Consider the following 27155-nt stretch of genomic DNA (forward strand, 5'->3'; position numbering starts at 1 on the left):
CAAGTGTTGAAACTTTGAAGGCAATATGTGAGTTTCATTGCTGGTGAGACCTCTGTCAGTCTGGAGTCATATGTAGGTCAGAACAGGTGACCTGATGGCAGATTTCCTTCCTTAAAGCACATTTGTAAACTAGACGGGCTTTTACAACAATCAATGATGGTTGTCATCGTTGGTATTCCTGAGACTATTATATTCCAGATTTATTCTTGAATTTAAACTCAAGCAGTTGCTGAGTGGAATTTGAACCCATATCCTTAAAACTTTAGTCTGGGCCTCTAAATTATTACTCAAGTGATGTTATCAGTATGCCACCATCTTGCCACCCATTTTGTTCCAGCATTTTCAGTTTTTCAACCTTGCAGTTGTCCTTTGCTTCTTGCTGCTCCATGTTTTCCCAATTTTGTGCAATAGGTGGAGCTCATCTGTGTTTTGATTTGTAACCAATTACAAAATCTGTGATCAATATGAAAGAAATCAGAGTAATGTATTCCATTTTTGGTTTTCTGTCTTGCAATATTATCAAATTTACGAAGGAAAAAGCCTAATAAAGTTTTCTTTGATTTTGCTGTGCTAAGAGCATTTGCCAAAACCATGCATTGTTTTTAGGCAGTGAATCAAACCACTAATTATTTTGATACATTTAATTTAGTTGTGCTTGATTATTCTTAAACAAATGCAAGATCAAAAATATATTAATTGCATTTTTTTGCAAATAATTCCTGTTATTATAAGAAGCATCTCATGTTTAAGGTCCAAAGTACAATGTCAAGGTGTGGCAGAATGCAGGTTTTTACCTGTAGTTTATCATGCACTGAATTCCATTTTTCTCCCAGCAAAGAGGTGATCCTGAAAGTCTGGTTTCTCCACCTGAGGACAGAAATTCAAAGCAAATGTCACTTCAAGCCACTCTTGAATGCCAGATGGTCAAATTGAAAGTAATATTCACAGATCTACAGTCTAGCACAAAGAAGTAATAAAGAAAACAGTCACTGTTTAAAGGAATACGGCCCTTTTAAAACAAAATAAATTGTCATAAATACCGAAGAAGTGGAATGGAAACAACTCGAAGTGGCCAAGATTTTGCTGTACTTATGGCAATGAGGCTGTCAGCTCATAACTTTTTAAAATTAATTCTTGGAATGTGACTGTCAATGGCAAGGCCATATCATTTATTGTTCATCTCTGGCCTTGAGAAGATGGTGGTAAGCTGCTTTATTGGACTGCTACAGTCTATCCAATGTATCTATACCCACATTCCTGTCATGGAGGGAGTGCCAGGATTTTGACTCAGCGGCATTGAAGAAACAATCAGTATAGGTGGGATTGATCCTAGAAGGGCCACCTTGGTTATGAGGGAGAGGTACCAGATAAAGTCCAGCCTGAAAAGTCTTCAATAGCTGAAAAGGCAAATGAAAATTATGCATCCCACCAGTCGTGAAGGTGCAAAAATGCTGCATTGGCAAGGCAGTCTCATGCATTGTGGCTCGACCACGTCACCAAAATCTGACTACCAACCTGTCAAGATCGTGTGGACAAAAATGGCACCCCAAAGTCCCCACATTAAAAATAATCAGGTACGGACTTCTACCAGAGACCATTTGCCAAGTCTTCTGATGATGGAGATTTGGTGATGGGGGCAGCACTGTGAATCTGGGGGCTCCTAGTCAAGAATCTGTGTACAAGCGATGGATACATGAGAATGCAGAGATGCTTCGGCGTGATTTGGACAGGCTGTGCAGTATAATGTAGACAAATGTGAAGTTATCCACTTTGGTGGCAATAATAGGAAAATAGATTATTACTTGAATGGGAGTAAATTGAGAGAGGTGAATCCTTAGCAAGAGATTGGAGTTGTTGTGCATCAGTCACTGAAAGTAAGCATGCAGATACAGCAGGCAGTGAAGAAGGCAAATGGTACGTTGGCCTTCAGAGCAAGAGGATTTGAGTACAGGAGTAGGGATGTTTTACTGCAATTGTGGAGGGTGTTGGTAAGGCTACACCTGGAGTATTGTGTGCAGTTTTGATGTCCTTATCGGAGGAAGGATGTCCTTGCTATAGAGGGAGTAGAATACAGCAAAGATTCCTGGGATGGCAGATGTGTCGTATGAGGAAAAACTAAGGCGGTTAGGATTATATTCACTGGAGTTTTGAAGAGTGAGACAGGATCTCATAGAGACTTAAAATTCTGAAAGGGTAGGATCAGAAAGAATGTACCCAGTGGTGAGGGGTTCCAGAATTGGGGGTCATCGTTTAAGGATAAGAGGTAAACCTTGCAGCTGCAGCAAATGTCTTGTAGCACAGTGGGTAGTACCTTTGCTTCTGAGCCAGATGCTGCAAGTTCAAGTCCCATCCAGGACTTGATGGCCAAGAAAGATGCATTCTTTAACACAGCCAACAGGTCGAATATCAACCTGCAAACTCCTTCCAGTGTGCCAATGGCAGGCAGGCAGTAAGAATGGAAAAGACGTCTGGTCAGCTTGAGTGGCGCCTCTCAAGATAAAAGCCTCTAATAGGCTCATGCCCTGTTACAGGAAAAATTCCATTATGGAATAGATGAAAAATATCTGCCAAGTGCACCACCGGGTGCAGGAAGAGAAACAACAACTGTATCTGATGACATAACAGAAAATATTATTCAGTTAGTAAAGGCCAATTTCCCATCATGCCGTAAGAACTCAAGAAGCAACCCTATACTTTCGATGTTTATTTTCTACTAAAATAATCAATGACAAATGCCTTTCAACCATGACTTTGTATTAAGGTGATAACTTATCCCTACTGTCCTTGAGGTGGTGCATCACGCTGGATCCTGGAAGCGCAAGAACGATCAGTTATTGTCTAAGTGGCCATTCTTCAAGCTGAAGCAATGAAAGTTGGTAATGGATTAAAGCATCAACACAGCTGTTCCTATTTTCACTTTGTGTTCACAGACGTAGACCTCACCAACACCCTGTACAATGGCAGTAAAATATCCCTATTCCTATTCTCAAATCCTCTTGCTCTGAAGGTTGACATTATCATTTGCATTCTTTACTGCCTGCTGTGCCTGCGTGCATGCTTTCAGTGACTGATGCACAATGACTCCAATCTCTTGCTAAGGATCCACCTCTCTCAATTTACTCCCATTCAAGTAATAATCTATCTTCCCATTATTGCTACCAAAGTGGATAACTTCACATTTATCCACATTATGCAACTGCCCACACTCAGCCTGTCCAAATAACAATGATGAGTGGAATTTTTAAAAAAATTGGAAATCTGAAATAATAAATGAGAGAATTCTGGACATACACAGTAGGACATTCTGACCCTATATGAAAAACAGATTAGCATTTCAGGTAAAGACTTTTCCAAAAATATATTGATTATTTTTTCCCTCACCATGACACCATACACAAATCAACTAACTCAGAAAAACAAGGCATCGAAGCTGTGAGAGCTTTCTGGTCTTGATCAACCTGGAGTGGTTATTTCTTAAATATGTAAATTTCAAATTACATAGTTTCAGAACTTTGAAACTTGAATCTGCTTTGCATGGTGGTCAAATCTCCATCTTGGGCACAAAAATGAATTCTGTTTTACCCTTTCTTTAATTTACCAACTTGAGATTCATTTGCCATCAACTGAACCCTTCCATTACTTAATTTGTTCACTGCTGTCAACACGATGTATCATGGTTGTTTATATCAACATATCACGTTACAAGAATGCTAAATAGAATAAAATAAAAATCCAAGCTGTCTTCCGATTTGTGGTTTGTAATGTTGTCACAAAGGGGCCTGACCTCACTATTAAAGATAGACTCCTTTTTCCATGAATTTTTATTTTTTGGGAGAAGGAAGAAGTTGCTTGTAGAATTATCAACTGGTAATGTCGATACTGTTCTTTGTTGACTCAAGGTGTGTCACTCAATCAACAAAGAAATAAATAACTAATGCATTCCTTCAAATGTTGAACAAATCTAATATAGATTTAAAGAATAGTTCTGGAAGTGAGATCATGTCAAAATGTAGCACATAATATAAAGTGTACTGTGTATGCCGGTAAAAAGTCAAAATGTTTAATAGCGGGTAAGAACATATATGAATATCTCAGTAAAATTTAATTACAATAAAATAGTTACAGTATTGTGCCTTGATATGCAATGTGCCTTGATTACCAATGACATTTATTGGTAAAACTTAGTGTTTGTCTTCCCTTTTCAACCATGTTTCTCCCTATCAAATCCATGCCCTCCTGAAGATTTTTTAAGCTGGGATATTTTTACATGCATCAACTGTCTTTTTGGTACCTTGCTATACTGTATTTATGAACTTGGGTATTGAGAATTGGAAGGCCCTTTTATAAAGGTTTATTCAAAATCTCTCAGTCCCTTTCATGCCACATTTAGATCTGCCCTGCAAAAACATCCTGATTTAAAGGTAGCTATAATAGATGAATTAATAGTGCAAATTAGTATACATAGGTATGATATGATTGCGATTACAGAGAAATGACTACAGCCTGACCAAGCCTGGGAATTGCATTTCTAAGGATATTCGATATGGAGGAATGAAAGGCAAAAAGGAAATGGAGTTGGGATGGTGTTGTCAGATAAGGAGTTACACCAGATATTAAATAGTGTAAAACTTCTGGGTAAGTGTTCAGCCTATGTCTCTGAAACTGAGCACAGTAAGAAGTCTCACGACAGATTAAAGTCCGACTGGTTTATTTGGCACTAGCTTTTGGAGTCTCAGGCTCCTTCATCAGGTGAATGAGGATTTGTGTTTACAAACAGGTCATATATTAGACACAAACTCAATTTACAATGTAATGGTTGGAATGCGAGTCTTTACAGGTAATCAAGTCTTAAAGGTACGGACAACGTGAGTGGAGAGAGGGTTAAGCATAGGTTAAAGAATGTATGTTGTCTCCAGCCAGGACAGTTAGTGAGATTGTGCAAGCCCAGGCAAGTTGTCGGAGTTACAGATAGTGTGACATGAACCCAAGATCCCAGTTGAGGCTGTCCTCTTGTATCTGAAACTGAGACCAGTGTAAGAAAGATTTGCAGAAGTCTTATGCAGTGAAAATCAGCTCATTGGAAATTCAAGTTTTCTAGACCATTACAGCACATCAAGTCATCCAATAGTTTCTAAAATATAAAGCTGTTGAGTGCCTCAACATTTGATTGGCCCAAGCAAAATACAGCCACTCTCACTATATTATCCATTTTTTTCAATTTTTGGTTACACTTTAGCGTATCCATGCCCCTGATCTTTGGCTGCTGAGGGGGAGGGGAGAGTATTTCAGAGGACCTTCTGAGAGTATGAGAGATTTGTAGGATGGATATGTTCCATGGTGGGACTGCCTACTTGTCTCTTGTGATATTGTCCGTGCCTAGGCCACAGGTACAATTGTTGCTTTCTGTAACCAGTAGGCACCACAACAGAGACTGTTTTAGAAGCATTAATAACAATATTCTGATTTAATTTAGAATAATCCATATATTTCCATTGGGACTTTTACTGTTTAGTTTTATTGGATCATGTTCCTTAGGCAGATGAGTGGTGCCCTGAAAGGGGAAACTGCTGCTGCTTGTTTGGTGATGTGGTGATGCCAGTGTTGGACTGGGGTAAACAGTAAGAAGTCTCATAACTCCAGGTTAAAGTTCAACTGGTTTATTTGGTAGCAAAAGCCACCAGCTTACGGAACGCTGCTCCTTTGTCAGGTAAATGGGATTCTGTTCACAAACAGGGCATATAAAGAGACAAACCCAATTTACAACATAATGGTTGGAAAGCGAGTCTTTATAAGTAATCAAGTCTTAAAGGTATGGACCATGTGAGTGGAGAGAGCGTTAAGCACAGGTTAAAGAAATGTGTATTGTCTCCAGCCAGGACAGCTAATGAAATTTTGCAAGCCCAGGCAAGTTGTGGAGGCTACAGATAGTCTGACATGAACCCAAGATCCTGGTTGAGATCGTCCTCGTGTGCGGAACTTGGCAATCAGTCTCTGCTCAGCAACTCTGCGTTGTCAGGTGTCATGAAGGCCGCCTTGGAGAATGCTCACCCGAAGCTCGGAGACTGAATGCCCATGACCGCTGAAGTGTTCCTCAACAGGAATGAACTCTGCTTGACAATCACCAAGCAAGTGTGTTCTCTTCCTGTTGGGGATACTTCAGTGGTCATGGACATTTGGCCTTTGAGCTTCAGGTAAGTGTCCTTCAAGGTGACCTTCACGACACACAACACAAGGGTCACTGACCAGAGACTGATGGCCAAGTTCTGCACACATGAAGATGGCCTCAACTGGGATCTTGGGTTCATGTCACTATTTCTGTAACCCCCATACCCAGCCTGGGCTTGCAAAATCTCACTAACTGTCCTGGCTGGAGACAATAAGCTTGTTCCGTGACCTGGGGTCACTTTTATCAGCCGATCCAAAAGAATATTTGCACCTTTGCTGTCAACAGTTGAGCATAGCTGGCAATCTCAGCTGCTACTGGGGAAGCAGGGGCGCATAGAGGGAACTTTTGATGTCAATTATTCCCGGGACGGGCACGGCAGAACGAACTGCTGCTGTCAATCAAGGTAGGAGGTGGGAACGGCGCGAGAGAACCTTTGCTGTCAATCATGGCAGTCAATTATCTCGAGAGGGGGTGTGGCCTCGATCTTCCATTGTCAGTCATGAGAATGGGTGGTGCCCGGTGATCATCCCCAGAATAGGAGCGTGGCCTGACCGAGAACTACAGCTGTCAATCACGGAAGAGGGGCGGGACATGGCGGTTGTCAGTCATCTCGTGAGGCAAGGACCGTGGGCGTGAATCTCCGCTGTCAATCACAGAAGAGGGGCGGGACGTGATTGCTGTCAATCATCCAGTGAGGAGGGGCGGGATCTCCGGCTGAAGTGAAAAGTCACAAACAAATATGGCGGTGGGTCGACTGTTGCAGTGACGGGGGAGACCGGGAACCACGGGCTGTGGAGGTCGAGTCAAGGGAGAGCGGGGGGTAGAAAAAAAGGAAAGCGACGGAGGTGTGTCGACAGTTGCAGGGCAGCTGTTTTTTTTGATTTGAAGTTCAGTCAGATTTCGACTCTTCCACTTGTGGCGCTTTCTCTTCATGTTGTTTCGGTGAGAGGAGGCGGCGACGACAGGTGAGGGTGAGTGTTGCAGAAGGGCTTCGTTACCGGGAACCCTCGCCTATCCCAGCGAAACTTGCCCCGTTGCTCAGTGAGTGGGCCGCTTCCCTTGGTTTTATTTTAAACCCTTTCGGGTTGTGATGAGTAAACAAGCCCCGGGGCGGGGGCTCGGTGCGTGTCCAAGCGACCGTGAGGGATCTTCTCAGAGATCCCAGCTCTCGGGCCGCAGACGAGCTGCTGCGCACCGTGTCCAGTCCAGCCGCCCCCAATTCCACATTTTTAAAGTTTCTACTCCTGTAAGGTTTCCGGTGGATGAGATCAGAAATGCTACAGGTGAACTAACCTGTTGATCGCACGACCTCAGCCAGAGATAATTCGTCCACATTTACTGTCTGAAGGCAGTTTTAAAAAATAAACTCTGAAGAGTTGAGTGTTCGCTTCAGTTTGATCGTCAACACGTCTCTAGCTATGTTACGGTAGGGGAGTAAAGAGTGGCGCTGTAGGCATTAAATAAAGTCAAATTGGAAAAACTCTAGAAAGTATCTGTTAATTTGGTCTGAGAGGGATAGAAAATCTAACAGTCGCTGCAGGATATACTTGAGCATGATTTATGGGTAAAATTGCTGAAAACGAGAATTTTTTTTCACGTTTTTAACTAATGTTCAAACCTGTGATAGTTTAATGGTTGAACAGCTGGAAACCACAATGCTAAGCGTCAGTGAGCCGCAATATCCTTTTTAAAATGGGCGTTTTCCAACTTATCTTTTTTGTTGCTTCTGAAGGCTGAGTCTTGCTTGGTTTGGAAAGTTTCAGTCCCCTGGTACTTCTGTCCAAGTGACCACTTGTCTGAGTTTGTCATTGACTTGGGGGGAAACACCCAGCTCAGAACGAAATCCTGTCTGTAATAAGAGGCTTCTCCTTGAACTAACTCACCTGTGGTAGTGACATGATGGACGCTCAAGGTACAATGAGGGTACCAGATAGAATTCAGTGGATGTGTAGTGAATATTATGGTTTTGTATAAGAGTGCCTAAGAACGTAGGTTTTGAGGAGCACCGTAGAAAGCATTCTTTCTGGTTGTACCACAGCTTGGTATGGCTCCTGCTCTGCCCAAGACTGCAAGAAACCACAAAAGGTCGTGAATGAGGTCCAATCCATCACGCAAACCAGCCTCCCAACCATTGCACTTCCTGCTGCCTTGGCAAAGCAGCCAGTATAATTAAGGACGCCACACACCCCAGACATTCTCCCTTCCACCACTTCCCTTTGGGAAAAAGATACCAACCGAGTCAAGAACTGCTCCTTCTCTGCAGCTGTCAGACTTCTGAATCGACTTATCTTGCATCAAGTTGGTCTTTCCCTACGTTGTAGTTATGATTGTAACATTACATTCTGCACTGTCTCGTTTCATTCTCTATGAATGGTATGTTTTGTCTGTATCGTGCGCAAGAAACAATACTTTTTGCTGTTAGTACATGTGACAATAATAAATCAAATCAAAAATACTTGGGAACCAGATTCTTTGCAACCAGGGCACTGTATTTGATGCTGAAGTAGTTTCACATCACTAACTTGCACAATCACAAAGGCCACTGCTGAGACTTCTAATGTTATTGACTCCAATCGTCACACAGTTTATCTGCTGCTAAAATTCTTGTTCCTGCCTTTAATACCCTGAGATGTAGCTATTCCAATACTTATGTCTGGATTCCCAACGTTCGTCCTTCATAAAGTTAAGTTCATTTGAAACATTGCTGCTTGTACCCAACTCATAAAAGTGCATCACTATTATCTCTGTTCAGTGGCTTACTTTGGCTCTCAAAAAAGCAATATGTTGATTTTTCAATTCTCAACCTTGTTTTTAAATTCCTCCATGCCCTCACTCCTCTCTGTGTAACCACATTCCACCCCACAATTTTGAGCAATCTATGCTCTTCCAATTCTGACCTCTTGCACATCTTGTTCCACTGTTAGTGGCTTTGTCTTCAGCTGCTGAGGTCTTGAGCCCTAAAATATCCTCTTTGCTCTTTCCCACTCAGTAAATTGAGTAAATATGTTATCGAGACAGGACAAATAGAAATTGGAGAATGTTGTAATGCATCCCCACATGTTTGGGACGTTGCTTTGACTAAAGAAAGCCACCTGTTTATATATTTTGCTATTATTGTTGATTGTTCACCTACCAGAGATTGGTGATGTAAGCTATAGGCATAGGTTAGTATCCATGATTTCACCAAGTATGTTGGTGGGTGCAATTCAAGATTTGGATAACTGTCTTCAGATAGCTCCAAGTCAGTAATGAATCTTTGTCAATAGTTTGTTTACAAGCTTAATGTAGAAGTGGCCTTATATCCCTTTTTCTATAGAAACTCTTCAGTTTTGAAAACACTATGGTTAACAATTATAGTTTAAATGCAATATATCCCCATATTTTTGAAGTCCTGCATTATTGCACAATACAGAAAAGAAGGGCGAAAAGTGTTTTTTTTTTAGCTGCAAGATCATAGAATCCCTGCAGTGCGGAAGGAGGCCATTTGGCCCATCATACTCAGCCCTGTAACCCCACTTATTTATCCTACAAGTTCCACAAACCGATCCATCCTGGGACACTGAGAGATAATTTAACATGGCCAGTCAACCTAACCTGCACATCTTTTGAACTGAGAGGAAACCAGAGCACTCAAAGGAAACCCATGGAGACATAGCAAGAACGTGAAAACTCCAAACGGTCACCCAAGGCCAGAATTGAACCAGGGTCCCTGGTGCAGTGAGACAGCAGTGCTAACCATTGTGCTACTGTCCTGCTCCAGTTATAGTTCATCAAGAAATACTACAGCTCAAAAGAAATTACATCTTCTGGTTGGAGTGCAGTCTCCATTCAGGAATGGTTTTGTTCCACTCCTGTAGCTTGGATTTTTAAGTTGAGGTGTGTTGTGTAGCTCCGGAATTGTTGTGTTCAATAATGCAGGCTGTTGAAGTGGTATTGCTGCTGTATGTTTGAGAGCTTACAAAATTAGGTCCCTGGTGCCAAGCCTCTTCTCAGAGCCCAAACACTACATACCAGTGTTACCTATCTGCTATTATTCACCCACCATCATCTCATAACTTTGCTGATTTTCCTCATCTCCACATAACATCAGACCTTAGTGTTTCCTCTCAACAGGTCTCACTCTCAATCCTCCTGCCAAGTATTTAACTCCTTGATGTCACACTTGAGGCATTATTTCTCTACATTTTTTTTAGAGTTGAATTTTGAGGAAATGCACAATGTAAGAGTTTAAAAAGAATTACTCTTTTATGTTTGCATTTTCTCCTTCTTGTACTTTTACAACTTATTAACTACTCAAGTTATGTGATTTGACTTTTGCATGAGTTTGAAGTAGCAGGAAACTGGGTAAGAGAAGAGTTGCACCTCGTTACCTCGTGAAAATGGTGACTTTGAACAACAAAGATGAAAAAAAAAACTTGAAATCACATCTTGGACATACTTAAAGGCAATTATAGGTCATGGCTGCCATTCTCTTAATTTTACTAAATTGTATAAGGATCTTTGACAGTTTCCAATTAGTCTAGATCTAATTGAAGGCAGCAATTGTGGGATTTGGGATTGCTTTCCATATGATAACAGTCAGACTGTTTCATTGTGGATTTTGCTGATACTTTTTTATAAATGGTGCCTTCGCTTTAATGTAAGGCATGACATTTAGTGTCAATTTCCCACTAAATCATAAATATTAGAGGAAAGGTTGCTTTAAATGTCAAGTTGATACTTTTTGCAAGGAGGTTGGAGCACAAGAGTAAGCACGTCATGCTGCAGTTGTACAGTGATGTGGTGTGGCTGTACATGCACAGTTTTGGTCTGAGGATCTTTAATGGATGCAGTACAGCAGAGGTTTGCTAGATTGGTTCCTGGTATCAGAGTTGTCTGATGACGAAAGGCTGAGTATATTGGGTCAATACTCTTGAGTTTGAAGCATGAGAATTGATCTCATTGAAACATAGAGAATATCGATAGAGTAGTAGATTTTGAGAGGTTGTTTTCCCCGACAATGGAACCTGTAACACGGGACCACAGCATCAGATAAGGAGCTGATCATTTAGAACTGAGATGAGAAATCTATTCACTTAACCGCAGAGAGTCTTTTGTAATTGTCAACCTCAAGGTATGGATGTTCCATGAAATGTAATCAAGACTCAGATAAATATATTTTGATACCCTGGGGGAACAAAGGGACGTGGGAAACAGGTGGAAAAGTGGAATTGAGGCAGAAGATACAATCATATTGAATGGCGGAACTGACTTGAAGGGCCAGGTGGTCTACTTCTATTTTTATGTTAATTCTGTAAAATAAAAACATGTAAGGATGTAATTGAAGAATAATGGAGTTATCCAAGATACTATAACAAATATTTATTCCTTAATCAATGTTAAAGGATCAGACTTTCTAGTCATCACATCTGTGGGAACATTTTGATTTGCAAAGGATGTAAAAGGCAGTATATAAATACGAGTTTATTTCATGTACCGTACCACAGCTGAGAGAAACTTGAGCTTATTGTTTTCAGACTATAATAATTGTCATGTGGAATGGAGTTGTAGGACTGTAACCTGATCAGAGGATTACCAATGACATCACTCCTTAAGTCTTGAGTGCTGAGCATCTGCTATTTGGTATTGAATTACAGCCTTGAACTTCAAATTGTTTCAAAATAAAAAATACAATATTTTGTATGTGAATCGGACTAGAGGCAGTTTGCCATGTTCAGTTCAGTGTTATCCAAAACAATTCGTCTAAATAGCCTTGGCATGGCTAAGATTTGATTTGTGCCACATTTACTTGGATAGAAAGAACTCAATACACAATGCAGATAGATGTACCTAATGTTTACATTTAACTAACAAACACCTAACATCACTCTGTAAAAATGTTTTTTCTCCCTCTTATTAATGTTTGGAATTTTAACATTGATTTATCAGACCTACGTCTTCTAGGTTTTTGTCCAGCCGTTATGATCAATACTTTTGATTTATCAGCGTGTTCGCTGACTTGTTCACTTTCGTCACTGGATATTTAATACATGGCCCAACTCTCTGCCCAGAACAGAGTTGGAGTGTTATTTTACCTTCTTATGGCATGCCATGTTGAAGTTGCTCATTGTTGGTTAGATGGGCATTTTTTTCCTGGCCTGGAGTGGCTACTCTGTTCAAGCTGTGTGATAACCAAAGGGATAATGCAGAGGTTTTAGAAACATTTGTATATTTTGTTTTTCATCTTGCCATTTTAAGTAACAAACTCAAAGGTTGAAGCATGTACACACATGCCCTGTGAATGAGTGTATGTGCGTCAGGATCACATGCTCAGTGGCTGGATGGTAATTTTTCTATTTGCTGATCAAGAATGGCGATGTGGATAATATATTGGACAACATGATTTTGATGTATAGAGTAAGCGAAGTAAAATAGTTGAAAGTGAATACTGTTGGTGGAAAAATCTGATAGTCCTGATTTATTGCTGGGGGGTGAAATTTTCATCCTGAATTTTCCATTAGAAATGAAAAGTTGTGAAAAATGAAAATAGAATTTGCCTCGTTTCAACTTTGTACCATAGCAAAAAGCTTCTGAACTATTGCAAATGACCTAGTAGTTTGTAAGATATGTCACTTGTGACAGGAATATATAGCAGCTTTCACAGTCATCAGATGTCCCAAAGCATTTTACAACTAGCTTCCACAAACTAAAATGTGATGATGACCTCACGGGTTTTCTGATCTTGATTGAGGGATAAACATTTGCCAGGACATGAGAATTTAACCTGCTCTCCTTTTGAAATAGTGCCACAGATTCTTTTACACACCCACCTGAAAGAGAAGACAGGGTTTTGATTTAACATCTCCAGTAGAAGATGCACCTCCATTAATGCTGGTCTCCCACATTAATGCACTAGAGGTTCAGTCTTGATTTTGTGTTGAAGTCTTTGAGAAATTAATACTACATGTCTATGATATACAGTGCTAAGTATTTCTAGTGACAATATAGGTGTCTACTTGAATTACAAGAAACATTCAGCATTGCATTTACAAATTTTGCCCTCCACTTGGAGATGGTGTTTTTGATTATATTGGAATGTGAAACACTGTTTTTGCTCTATCATTGGTGATAGTGAAGCACTTGAAAGATGAATGCTACAGCAACATGGAAGTGGGACTTCAGTATTGAAACATGTATTGAAATGTAATTTTTCTCTTCCTCAACCTTTTGAGGCGTGGTTTGTAATGTTGACTGGGCTGACATTGCTTCAAGTCTTGATCTGATTAGATGTCTGGATGTTTGATTTTGTTTCTCATACCGTTCTGTAGTTTACATCTAAGTAGTTGTCAAGGTCATTTGAATGGCTTCGAGTGTGAAATTTCTTGAAAATACAGAAAGGCAAGATAGTGGACAGGCAATGGGCAGGCATTTAAGGAACAAACAGGTGAACTCCAGAAGTTGTTCACTCCTGTTTGATGCAAGAGTGGTCAGGGCACTGTGACCAAACCAACCTTGACTTACAAGGGAAGTTAGAAATGATATCAGATGCGAAGGAGAAGCATACAGATTTGCAAGAAAAAGCAATGGGCCTGAGGATTGGGAGCATTTTAAAATTAAGCAAAGGTGGACCAAGGGATTGAGTGTAAAAGTAAGCTAACGGGAAGCATGAAGTTTCTATTGATATATGAAGAGAGAAAGATTGACAAAATTAATGTAGGGTGCTTACAGTCAAACAGGAAAATTCATAACGGAATAAAGAAATGGGCGAGGCATGACATTTGTACTTCATTCGTGTCTTCCTTTGTGAAGATTGAAGTAAGGTATTGAAGTTCTGAGAGAAACAAGTTTCAGTGAGGAGCTGAAGGAAATCAGCATTAGTAGAGAAAGGGTTTTAGAAAAATTGAAGGTGGATAAATCACCAGGACCTGATTATTTTCATCCCAGAGAACTTACCAAAAAAAAATGGCCCTGGAAATAGTAGATCCATTAGTTATTTCCCAAAGTTCTTTGGACTGGTTCCTACAGATTGGAGGGCAGCTAATGTAAGCCCACTGTTCAAAAAGCGAGGTGGAGAGAAAACAGAACTATAGACCAGTGAGCCTAAGATTGGTACACGAAAGTTGTGAGAATCCATTATTAAGAATATCAGAGCTCAGTATTTGGAAAACAGTCAGCATGGATTTACACAGGGGAAATCATGCTTGATGAATCGATTGGAATTCTTTGAGAATATAACTAGTAGAGTTGTTCAAGGAGAACCAGTGGATGTGGTTTATTTAGACTTTCAGAAGACTTTTGACAAGGTCTCACATGACAGACTGTGTAAAGTTAAAGCACGTGGGATTGCAGGTAATGTCTTGAGATAGATAGAAAGCTAGTCACCGGATAGGTAGCAAAGAGTTGGCATAAATGGGTCTTTTTTCTGATTGGCAGTCAGTCACCAGTAGATCTGTGCTAGAGCCCCAACACACTCCTTATATATTAATGATTTGGAAGAGGGAACGAAATGTATTATCACCAGATGTGCAGGTGGTATTAAGTTAGGTGGAAGGGTCAGCTGTGAGGGAGGTAAAGAGGTGCTTCACTGTGATTTGGACCTGCTAAGTGTGTGGGCATATACATGGCAAATGCAGGATAATGTGGATAAATGTGAGGTTATCCACTTGGTATCAATAATGGGAAGATAGATTATTACTTGAATGGGTGTAAATTGAGAGGGGTGGATCCTTAGCAAGAGCTTGGTGTCCTTGCGCATCACTTGCGGACAGTACAAATGCAGGTATGGCAGGCAGTAAAGAAGGCAAATGGTATGTTGGTCTTTATAGCAAGAAGATGCGAGTGTAAGAATATGGATGTTTTATTGTAATTGTATTGGGGTGTTGGTGAGGCTACACCTGGAGTATTGTGTGCAGTTTTTGTATCCTTACCTGAAGAAGGATGCTCTTGCTATAGACGGTGTTTAGAAGAGTGAGAAGGATCTCATAGAAGGTTAAAATTCTAATAGGGTAGATTCAGAAAGAATGTTCCTAATGGTTTGGGTATCATGAACTAGGGGTCATAATTTGAGGATAAGCCTTTCAGTACTGAGGTGAGGAGAAATTTCTTCACCCAGAGAGTGGTGAATGTGTGGAATTTACCACCACAGGAAGTTGTTGAGGTCAAAACATTGTCTGATTTCAAGAAGAAATTAGGTATAGATCTTGGGCAAGGGATATGGGGGCAAAGGGAGGATTAGGATATTGAATTTAATGATCAGCTGTGATCATAACCAATGGCAGAGCATGCTTGAAGGGCTGAATGGCTTACTTCTGCTTCTGTTTCTGTATTTGAGTCAGTTACATGATGTTGGAGTGAATTCACATGTCTCACTGAAAACCAGTAAGATTTACAAAAGTAGGCCAACTGTGACTTTATTTTTTTCCCTATTGTGCCTCATAAATGAACAAGTTTATTGAGTTCACTTAATTTGCCATTATGGCATACGAACTTGGGTGCCTTTAGGCTGATAGTCTAGTACCTCTGACTGCATGTTCCCAATATGGATTTTGACTCTTTCCTGCGAAGCTAATTCAGGTATTTGGGGCGACCACCCAAAGAAAAACAGCTCCTAAAAGTTATTCATGTTGCTATAAAGTACCATACAGTTACTTGTAAACAGTATAGGCAACTTGCTTTTGGGCCTTTTGGAGGCAGCTCAGATGTGCAGAACGGTTATCACCCTAACCTTGCTGTGATTTTCTCTGTTTAATTGTATAGCCTTGATTCAGTGCTCCAACTTTTGTTCTCCCCTCAGCCCCTCATCCATGATATTGTTGAAATTGATAAGTGTCATGGGTTGTGTATAGAATCATAAAACCCCATTTAGACTTTCAGTCCATGGTGACTCTTTGTAAGAATAACATCTTATTGCTCTCCTGCATTGTATCCCACCAATTTTATCCCCATTCAATGACTTGAAGTCGCAATTAAATATGCCTCCACTGCCCTTTTCAAGGAGTGTATTCTGATTATAACCACTCACTGCGTAGAACTATTTCCTTTATGTCATCTTTGATTTGTTTTTCTCAGTCACTATCCTCTGTTTCTTAGCCCTTAAGCCCATTGGAACAGTTTTGCTCTATTTGCTGTCTGGATCCCTCATGATTTTGAACACCTCTAATGAGTCTCTTCTCAACCTTTCCTTCTCTGAAGGACAACAATCCCAGCTTTCTCTATCTATCTGTGTAACTGGTTGTGGGGATGAGTTCTTCATTCTTGTAAATTTTTTTTGCACCCTCCAAGACCCTTGTATTCTTTCTAAAGTGCAGTGTCCAAAATTGGACACAGTATTCCCTTTGTGGCTGAAATTGTTTCATGAATGTTCATAACTTTTTAAATTTTTTGCCTCAATTTATAAAGCCCAGGTCACTGTATGCTTTTCTAAACCACTTTTCGAAGTGAGAAAGGAGAAAATGGTCAATTAGTCTTCTCACTCCAGTAACTTATTGAAAAGATGTTTGTGGTGTTTGCAGCCATATTTGTTGAGGATACAATTGGGGTGGGTATGATAACTTTGGAATTGAATAATGTGCTTACTTAATCAACATTCTTTTAGAAGAAAAGGGAAGAAAACAATGGTTCTTGTCTTGCTTATTTTTGAGTATAACATTTAAAACTCTGTTTTGGGTTTGACTGCACAACCGTTGATACTAACTTGTCTTGTGCTCCTGAAATTTTTTCATGATTTGAGCTTCCCATCTTTCACTGTTTATTTCTGACAATTGAAATTGTTTCATTCTAATTGCTGAATGAATCAAAAGTAAATTGCATTTTGGATGTGGGGGAGGGGGGTGGTACGGAAGCCTCCAGCCTTGCTAATTTTTTAACCTAAAAGGAAGTTGTAATAAATAAATACCTTGAAAAAAGGTCACACTTAGGGAATGTAAATTTGCCATCCTGAGTGTGTCTTGTATTTTTAAGTTTGTTGTCCAGCAAATATCTGGGATTGGTTCAGTGTTAAATTTTGAACCTTGCTTTTTAGTTTTACAGTTGAATATTTGCTGAAATTCCTATTGAAGCTATTTTATCAATGATGTTGTAATGTTCCACATTGCTGCTCTGCAGTTGTAATTTTCTTGCCTGTACCTGGTGTATTCCTGTTGGTGTCCCTCTGTATGCAAATTGGTATGACCTGTTCATCCAGATTGATTTCGAAGCTTTCTATGTATGCTGTAATCTCATGAATATGCCATTAACAATTCTTCTCACTGCATTCCATGCACAACTTAGTAATAGTTGTGTTGCATCATGGGGAAGTCTTGTAACATGTTGAAACATTGATACTCTTTTTGAATTGGTGCTGAAAAGTCAGCAAACATGAATATACTTGGTTTTTGAATTCCAGACACTGCTTCAGAGTTTCCTATGTGCTGCTGGAGTTGGGCATGATGAGCAAGTTAGCTTCCAAAATATGTAACGTTGCAAATCATAGAATCGGAGGTCGTTCAGTCTATTGAGTCTGCACTGACCACAATCCCACCCAGGCCCTGTAACCCCACATATTTATCCTGTTCATCCTCCCTGACACTAGGGTCAATTCAGCATGGCTAATCAACCTAACCTGCATGTCTTTGGACTGTGGGAGGAAACCCACAGGGAGAATGTGCAAACTGCACACAGACAGTGACCCGAGGCAGGAGTTGAACCCACGTCCCTGGCATCGTGGATTGCAGTTGATAGAAAATAGCTTGTAACTATTTAGGGATTGTCTGCTTAATATTCAGCTTTGTGTGATCATTTGAAGAGTGCTTAAGTACAAGAACTATTAAGCAATGCTATTCTACAGTTGTCATTTTTTGAATGTGGCATGATAATCATATTGAAGAAAATACTGCAGATGGTGGAAATCTGAAATTAAAACAGGAAACGCTAGAAATTAATTTGAAAGGTCGTCGAACTGTCAACTGAACTCTCCTACCTAACCATATTCATATCCTGGTGGTTTGTTTAATCAAAAGCACGCACTCAAATATTTGAAGAAATAAAACTTTTACTTGCACCATACTAATAGAAGCTGTCTACTCAATGGCAGAAATGGAACCTGTCACTGTTCGGTGTCATAGGTATTCATCAGAACTTCTTTATTTGTCTTTAATCTTCAAGCTTCCTAGTACTTTGGTAGAATTTTCCTATGTACCACCTAAAATATCACCTAATTGCAAAGCCTGTCAATAGAAATTATGTTTTATCTGGAATTAAATCTATTCTGCAGTCCTTTATACCTTTTGATAATCTCTGAATCATGTATATCAGCAATTTATTGTTCCAGTTGTGTAGAAGCAAAAGCACTTTGAAGTCTGATCTGTGGTGTAGAAGTATTTCTCTTGTTGATGCCTGTCAAATTGCTGACTGATTAAGTGGACCAAAGTTCGAAAATTGTAATTGCATGATTTTGTCTGAGTATAAATAACTTTTATCAGTGTAAATGTGGTAGGAAGTGTTAACTACATGTATTAAACCTTAATATGTTTTGCACAGTGAGTGCTTTGCATTTAGTTGCAACTCCAAGACAATGTGGTTAATAAATACACCACAAAGTGCTCTTAATTTTCTATAGTTACTCAAAATTTAGAGCCATACCAAAAAAGGTTTTGCATTATTAATGTCATTTATTAAAATAATTTGTGTGATTATTTGTGAGATAAATTGAACATTTCCAAAAGATTGATGTTTATCATTCTCTCTCTCTGAACCATATTCAAACCTGCGTTAGTTGCCTAATCAAAAATGCAAACACAAATGTTCTAGACATATAACATAACTGAGCTAGATAGGCCAAAGCTGTGATCAACGTTTTTCAGCAAAGAGCTTGCATGTTTATTGCATGTCTGATGTTCAGCAAAGCACTAAAGTGCTTCAACATAATGTGGCCAAACAGAATAGTCAAGATGTGTCCAGCAATGTCCCACAGATAGACATAATGTTAGTGACCAGATCGTTGCTTAAGGAATGAATATTGGTCTAGAGCTGTCTATTCTTCAATTTATGCCATGAAATCTTTTATTCCCCAGCAGAGGACAATTCCAATCCCCTGCTTAACACCCCAACTAAATAACAAGACTGCTAAGAGTGCTGCTATCTCTAAATCTATGTGCAATTTACTGCTATAGAACCTGAGCTCAAAACATTCTGACCCAGGCAGCAGTTCCATCACTGAGCCATGACTGCCTGGAGAACATTTTGAGCAGTATCTGTATAATTTACTCAGATTTGAATCTCTTGTCACCTTGTTCACCATAATGCAGCTCACATGTAGTAAAGGAAGTGATAATTGAAATGAGGAAGCAGTACATGACAGGACCACTGTTGGAAACATAAATTCAAACTTGGATATCTCTTGCTCTTTTCTCTTTCCCATCGCTCCCCAAGCCAATATGTGGTGAATTGCACTTCTGATGAGATGTAATAAATTGGGCAAGTGATCTTACTATCTAGTTGCAGAGCATATCAAGGAACAAAAAAACAAAGAAAATAACAGCACAGGAACAGGCCCTTTGGCCCTCCAAGCCTGCACCAACTATGCTGTCTGTCTGAACTATCCTTAAATCCTTTAACATGTGAATCATGTCTATCACGAGTGTATGTACGTTTTCTTGTACAAAAGTGCATTTTGGTAAATTTATGCCACCGATGGCCAGTCATCAGTTCTGTTTGGACAGCATTGGTTTTGCGATATGAGATTGAAGTCAACTGAGACTTAATATCAAATTTTGTGACTTGTAATGTCTGAGACTAAGTGCACTACATGGTACATTTGCCCACAGAAATATAAATTGTTACAGGTTTCTCTGTTAACCATGTAAAAATCTGCAAGGAAAAAGACACCTAGTTATAAAATGTAGTTCCCAGTGTTGGAGTGAGAGTTGTATCAGTAAAATATGATATAATCTGCCAAGAATTTGATTTGAACTCTCGGTCAAAATGGCAAATTTTGGGTCATTGAAGATATTACTCTTGTTGTTATCTCAATTTCCTGCCCTCCAGAAACTTGAGCTCGTGCAAAACTCAGCGTCACGTTCGTTCTTCAGAACCTTTGCCTTACTATTGGTAACCATAACTTCCGTCATTTCCTCCCTAAAACGTCTGCTGGTCCCTCTTTGTTTTCATGCTGTGTTCAAAACTTACTTAAGATCAAGTTTTTGGTGACTTGTCATGATGTCTCCTTGATTTGGCTGGATTGATGTCTGTGCATGTTTTGTGCATCTGTTGAATTGACATGGGATAATTCCAAGTTAACGCAAGAATACCTCCACAGGTATTTTAGATGCTCTTGCCTGTAGACTAAATAAATATGGCTACTAAAGTGCATTTAAATTATGGGTTGGACCACTGCTTGATGATAACAGCTTTTTCTACAACCATTTTCTGTTGACAGTTGGAACAGGAGGTGCATTTACAAGCTGCAAGCTGTAGTTGACTGTTATCTTTTACGGACTTGACGCTTAACACTTAAGTACATTCTTATGTGTGGCGACAATTTTTTTGAAATGGCACAAAGGTAAATTAAAAATGTCGAGTACAGTGTCTGTATGTGTGTCAGGGAAAGCTCGGTTAGCAATAAAAATCAATTACTCCTTCAAAACGTGATCTAATTTTCATCCTGGTGGCTATTATGAGTTAGTTGATATGGTCTTCAGGTGAAACTTTTAGTAGCAGTGTTTAATCCTAATTATTCATCAGCATCAAGTTACTATTTTGAACTTGACTGTAAGAATTTGATATCATTTAAACCTTGTTTTCCTGTGCAATCATTGTGTTAGGCTGGCAATTTCAACACCTTTGTTGACCAAGGAGTAACCAAGCATTTACAATAAATGTTATTGTTTGAAGTGCAGAAGACCTTTTTGTTAGCTATTGGCATGTTTAATCAATGAATCAACTTGGTTTTAGAATAAACAAAAATTGGTTTTTGGGGGGCAGGTGTCAAGATTCACCACACTGTATTCAGAAGAAATGGGATGCTTTAGAAGGTTAGATTTCCTCTTTTGTTTCAGATTATATTTAATATAAATTTAAAGGTTGTTAAGAAGCAGTCGTCTTCGTCTTGTATATTAGTAGCAAGCATCCAACATAAAATATACCTTTTGTGCACTGTGTCCTTTAGGCTGAGTGTATAATCTACTTCTCCATAATTAAGTTTTATTGTGTGTAAAATTGACTTCTCTAATTTAAACTGGGAAGTGTAAATAATATAGCTGAGTTGCTGTTTAAAGCTTAAATAAAAATTCGCTCAAACAAATTATTCATGGAGTTAAAATGTGAAGTCTATTACAATACAATTGCTTAATTTTACTGGGTCAGTAGACGTCACAACCATTTCCTGAAGATGCCTGATTTTCCACTAGAATAACCATAATCTGTTGACTCTGTATCATGTTACAATTTACATTTATACAGATTGCAATTGCTTAACTGAAATGAACAATTTATGATCTGTACTTCCATTTCAGCAGTGAAGTGCAGTAGTCACCAACCGCCAATCCGAATACCACCCATTGACCCCCACTCTCTGGCTGTCAAATAGGAGGCAGAGAGTGGGGGTCAATGGGTGCTATTCGGATTGGCGGTTGGTGACTAGTGGAGTGCCCCAGGGGTCAGTGCCGGGGCCTCAGCTATTTACCATTTATATAGATGATCTGGAGGAGGGAACCGAGTGTATGGTGTCGAAATTTGCTGATGACACCAAGATTGGTGGAACGGCAAATTGCGCGGAGGGTGTGGAGAGTCTGCAGAAGGATCTAGATAGGCTGGACGAATGGGCCAGGAACTGGCAAATGGAATTTAATGTTGGCAAGTGTGAAGTTGTCCACTTTGGTAGGAAGGACTACTACTTACATGGCGAAAAACTGCAGCATGCGACGGTGCAGAGGGACCTCGGGGTCCTTGTGCATGAGTCGCAAAAACCCAGCCTGCAGGTGCAGCAGGTGGTCAGGAAGGCGAATGGGATGCTGGCCTTCATAGCGAGGGGGATTGAATATAAAAGTAGGGAGGCCTTGCTGCAGCTGTATAGGGCACTGGTGAGGCCGCAGCTGGAGTACTGTGTGCAGTTTTGGTCGCCGCACTTATGCAAGGATATTTTGGCCTTGGAGGGAGTGCAGAGGAGGTTTGATACTGGAGTTGAGGGGGTTGAATTATGAGGAGAGGCTGAATAAACTAGGCTTGTACTTGTTAGAGTTTAGAAGAATGAGGGGAGATTTCATTGAGACATATAAGATGATGAATGGGATGGATAGGATAGAGGTGGAGAGGCTCTTCCCGTTCAGAAAGGACAGTAGGACTAGAGGGCACAGCCTCAAGATAAAGGGGGGGTGGTTTAGAACGGAGTTGAGGAGGAACTTCTTCACTCAAAGGGTGGTGAATCTCTGGAATTCTCTGCCCGTTGAAGTGGTGGAGGCTACCTCACTAAATATATTTAAGACGCGGGTTGATGGGTTTTTGATAGGCAAGGGGATTAAGGGTTATGGGGAGAGGGTGGGAATGTGGAACTGAGCCACGACAGATCAGCCATGATCTTATTGAATGGCGGGGCAGGCTCGAGGGGCTAGATGGCCTACTCCTGCTCCTATTTCTTATGTAAGAACTAGAAAATATCAAGTTAGCACAATTTGTGAAACAAAACTGATTGCAAGTTAGTGTAGATTTAACTGCAATTTCTCTAATTGTAATTATAACCTATGCAATAGATTGATATTAGTCCCAACAGTAAAGTAGGCAATTATTTCGGTGAATTCCAACAGAAGGAGAGAACACGTGGAAGAAAGGACAATATTAGTACTTTTCAGTCAGGAAGTATACGTGGTAAAGTCAGTATGTCAACATTTAAAAAAAGCTTTCCTTGGCTAAATAGATGTGCTAACGTAGTTACGGAAATGAGCAAAATTTGGCTCCAGCAATGCAATATATCAAAACTAGAATGTATTCCAGGCATATTGGTGAAATGGTAAGGGTTGTTAATGTGTACTATATACTTTAGTATGATTCTTTGTTTCATTAGGTACTCCAGATACTCTAGATATGTTGGATTAGTTGCATAAAACACTTCAGATTATCTTGTGTAGCTAAAGATGCACTAAACAGTTTTCAGTGTTCACGGTAGTTTTTAAAGAAACCTGCTATTTTCTAAAGCTTAAGCTTGTTGAAGAAGATTTATTCACTTTTAAGTTTTCTTCATGCATTAGGATGATTGGGCTCATCAACTATTAATATGGCTCGTATATTTTGAACTTTCCATATCCTGCAAGTGATATAATTCGGGACACTTGAGCTTGAGTAGGCTTGTTAAAGACTGTACCCTCAATAGGTCCAAGAGAACATCAGACAAAATGGAACAACTTTTTTTACATTTATATTTTGGCCTGCGTTATTGGAAAGTGCTGAATTCCAAATTCAAGGCAGTTATTTGTATCTTGATTTGCAGATTGAGAAGTTTCTAACTGATTCAGGGAGTTGAGCTTTGAAATAAGCGATTAATGCATTTGGGAGTTGTTGCATTTTTAGATGTTAATGTACTAATCAAAGCAGTTTATTGCTATTTGATAAGTTGTATCTCTTTAAGATTAAAGAAGCATATGTAATGGTAGTGGTACTAGTTTAAAATGACACCTTCTGTGAGGTCAGGTACTCCTGAGAGGACTGTAAACCAATGACCACAATTGCTAATTCTAGCATTTTCTTGTTCCTATTTTATTGACACTTGTATGTACAAGTAAACGTAATGTCAACATCAAAAAATGGAAGTACACTTTGGAACTGAAGGTTTTGTTGAATTTCAAACATAAACTTTGCTTGTATGAAAGCAGTTTTAGTATGATCACATGTACAATGCCCTTATGTTTGCAGATCACCGTTGGCTCCTCAATTTTTGAATTCTGGTCCTTGTTTTCAAATCCCTCCATGGATTGCACCATACTATGTCTATAGCCTCTCCTAACCCAGGTTTACTGTTCTTTTGATTTTTTTTTAGGCTGTTGAGCATCCCAATTACTATTATTCACCATTGATTACGCCATTAACTGCTTAGACCCTCAGCTCTGGTGTACCTTCTCTAAAATATCTCTTATTTGTCCTTTCTATAGACACTCATTCACTAGCGATGTCACGGTACGCAAGGAGGCTATTTGACCCATTGTGTTTGCACCGGCTCTGAATGACCTAGCGACCTTGTCACTTCCCTCATCTCCCCATAACCCTACATATTCATCCTTTTCAGTTAACTGTCCAATTCTCTTGAATGCTTCAATTTGAACCTTCCTCCACCACAGACTCGAGCAGTACGTTTCAGATCTTAACTACTCACTGCACAAAAGTTTTTTTTCTCAGGTCACTGTTGCTTCTTTTGGTTTTATTTTAAATCTGCATATTCTTGTTCTTCAGTCTTTCACGAGTGACAGCAAGTTGTTTCTCGCTATCTACTCTGTCTGGACTTAGGATTTTAAAAATCTCTATCAAATCTTATCTTAAAAAAAAACTGTCGCGACAGTCTGATGTGCTTCATCCTAGAGCCATTGTCTTGAATGTCATAAGGATTTGGATTGAAGTCATCCTGATTTCCTTGGGTTTGCCTTGGGCTTATTGAAACAGTCAAGACAAAGGTGTTATTGTTACTTGATTGTTAGACTTGCATGTGAGAGGTATTGTACACGACCTTGCATGCTCCTCTTTGAATAACTTGCATTTTGTTATTGTCAGGTGCTTCATAGACTAGAACAAAGTCCTGCACAATATAGAATACCATTTGTATAACACTGAGCAGGCAGTAAGACTATCTCAATTGAAGATGGTGAATTTAGTGTTCAGTGTTTCGGATAATTAGATTTTGAGATCCTTGATTCCCCACTGTGGTCCAATCAAGGTGCAGACCATTCCACAGGCTTCCAAGGCAGGCAGGAGATGTGTTACTCATTGCAACTTTTCCCCTTGGTTAAGCTTTTGATCAGCTTGTGTTTTTGGTGTCAAATTTTGTCTGCATGTGCCCCTGAGAAACATTTTGGGAATTTTAACATTAAGTAAAATGATCAAAAAAATTCACTGAGGCAGAAACAAAACACTGAGTAATGATTTGACTAACTGCAGTGACATTATTTTATAACAGTTCCTAAGCTTTTCAACATATCACCGTATCAGCTGTTGCTCAGTTGATAGCATTTTGCCTCTGAGACACAAGGTTTTGGGTTCAAGCCCCATTCTGAGGCTCAAGCACAAGGCTGACATTCCAGTTCATAACTGAGTGCTGCAAGTTGGAGATACCATCTTTCTGATAGATTTAAAGCAAGGCTCCACCTGCTTACTCAGATAAATCTAAAAGATCCTGCAGCACTGGTTACGAAGCAGTGCAGAAAATTTATCCCTAGTGTTCTGGCCATTATTTAATCCTGGTATCCCAGCCAATATTTATCCATCAACATCACAAACATTATCTGCCCGTTATTATGTTGCTTCAGGCCTTTCTGGACCTCGCACTAATTTCTCAAGTCGAGGCTGGTATCCTGAAGGATTGAAGATGAGAACCACATCTGTTGGCTGAGCATAGATATACTTATGACACAGATTTGTTGCTGAAATTCCAAAATCAACTGTGCTCACAAGAGGTTATTGCAGAAGGTCAGGGGACATGGAGTTGGGGGTAGGGTGTTAGCGTGGATAGAGGATTGGTTGTCAAATAGGAGGCAGAGAGTGGGGGTCAATGGGTGCTATTCGGATTGGCGGTTGGTGACTAGTGGGGTGCCCCAGGGGTCGGTGCTGGGGCCTCAGCTATTTACCATTTATATAGATGATCTGGAGGAGGGAACCGAGTGCAGGGTGTCGAAATTTGCTGATGACACCAAGATTGGGGGAAAGGCAAATTGTGCGGAGGGTGTGGAGAGTCTGCAGAAGGATCTAGATAGGCTGGGCGAATGGGCCAGGAAATGGCAAATGGAATTTAATGTTGGCAAGTGTGAGGTGGTCCACTTTGGTAGGAAGAATGGTAGGAAGGACTATTACTTACGTGGCGAAAAACTGCAGCAGGCAACGGTGCAGAGGGACCTCGGGGTCCTTGTGCATGAGTCGCAAAAACCCAGCTTGCAGGTGCAGCAGGTGGTCAGGAAGGCGAATGGGATGCTGGCCTTCATAGCGAGGGGGATTGAATATAGAAGTAGGGAGGTCTTGCTGCGGCTGTATAGGGCATTGGTGAGGCCGCAGCTGGAGTACTGTGTGCAGTTTTGGGCGCCGCACCTGCGCAAGGATATTTTGGCCCTGGAGGGAGTGCAGAGGAGGTTTACTAGGCTGATACCGGAGTTGAGGGGATTGAGCTATGAGGAGAGGCTGAATAAACTAGGCTTGTACTCGTTAGAGTTTAGAAGAATGAGGGGAGATCTCATTGAGACGTATAAGATGATGAATGGGATGGATAGGATAGAGGTGGAGAGACTCTTCCCGCTCAAAAAAGACAGTAGGACTAGGGGGCACAGCCTCAAGATAAAGGGGAGGCGGTTTAGAACGGAGTTGAGGAGGAACTTCTTCACTCAAAGGGTGGTGAATCTCTGGAATTCTCTGCCCGTTGAAGTGGTGGAGGCTGCCTCGCTAAATATTTTTAAGAAGCGGGTTGATGGGTTCTTGATAAGAGAGGGGATTAAGGGTTATGGGGAGAGGGCGGGAAAGTGGAACTGAGCCACGACAGATCAGCCATGATCTTATTGAATGGCGGGGCAGGCTCGAGGGGCTGGATGGCCTACTCCTGCTCCTATTTCTTATGTTCTTATGTACTCCTGCACACTTCATGGTCTACCCAGCAGCAGAGGGCCACTGCTCAACCTGACTCATAAGCTTGCATGTAAATGTGGTAGCTTTCCACTTCTGGCAAATAACGAGGATGATTTCTGGGATGTTTCACTGCTTGAGTGGTTTCCTGTGCAAGCATATATTGAACCTCTGGATGTCCTCAGGAAAAACATCCTCTTTGAAGAATACCACCAGCTGACAGCCAACCAAACAC

The 27155-nt window shown here is 40.2% G+C and overlaps 1 protein-coding gene across 4 annotated transcripts in view; it reads left to right on the plus strand.

The window, feature by feature from the left end:
• dennd4c (DENN/MADD domain containing 4C) overlaps positions 1 to 27155 on the plus strand; it is a 259275-nt gene that overhangs the window by 35193 nt on the left and 196927 nt on the right. Inside the window, exon 1 of one of the 4 annotated variants that reach the window (XM_080188657.1) lies at positions 6901 to 7137. The exons of 1 other annotated variant lie outside the window; for it this stretch is intronic. The gene's annotated coding sequence lies outside the window, so the exon portion shown is untranslated. Of the gene's footprint in view, positions 1 to 6900; positions 7138 to 7186; positions 7208 to 27155 lie in introns of those variants that run through there. 2 more of the 4 variants (XM_080188658.1, XM_080188660.1) reach the window with 2 other exon arrangements.

This window comes from Carcharhinus amblyrhynchos, chromosome 5 (genome assembly GCF_965287045.1).
Source record: "Carcharhinus amblyrhynchos chromosome 5, sCarAmb.v2.hapA, whole genome shotgun sequence".
Classification (NCBI taxonomy): Eukaryota; Metazoa; Chordata; class Chondrichthyes; order Carcharhiniformes; family Carcharhinidae; genus Carcharhinus; species Carcharhinus amblyrhynchos.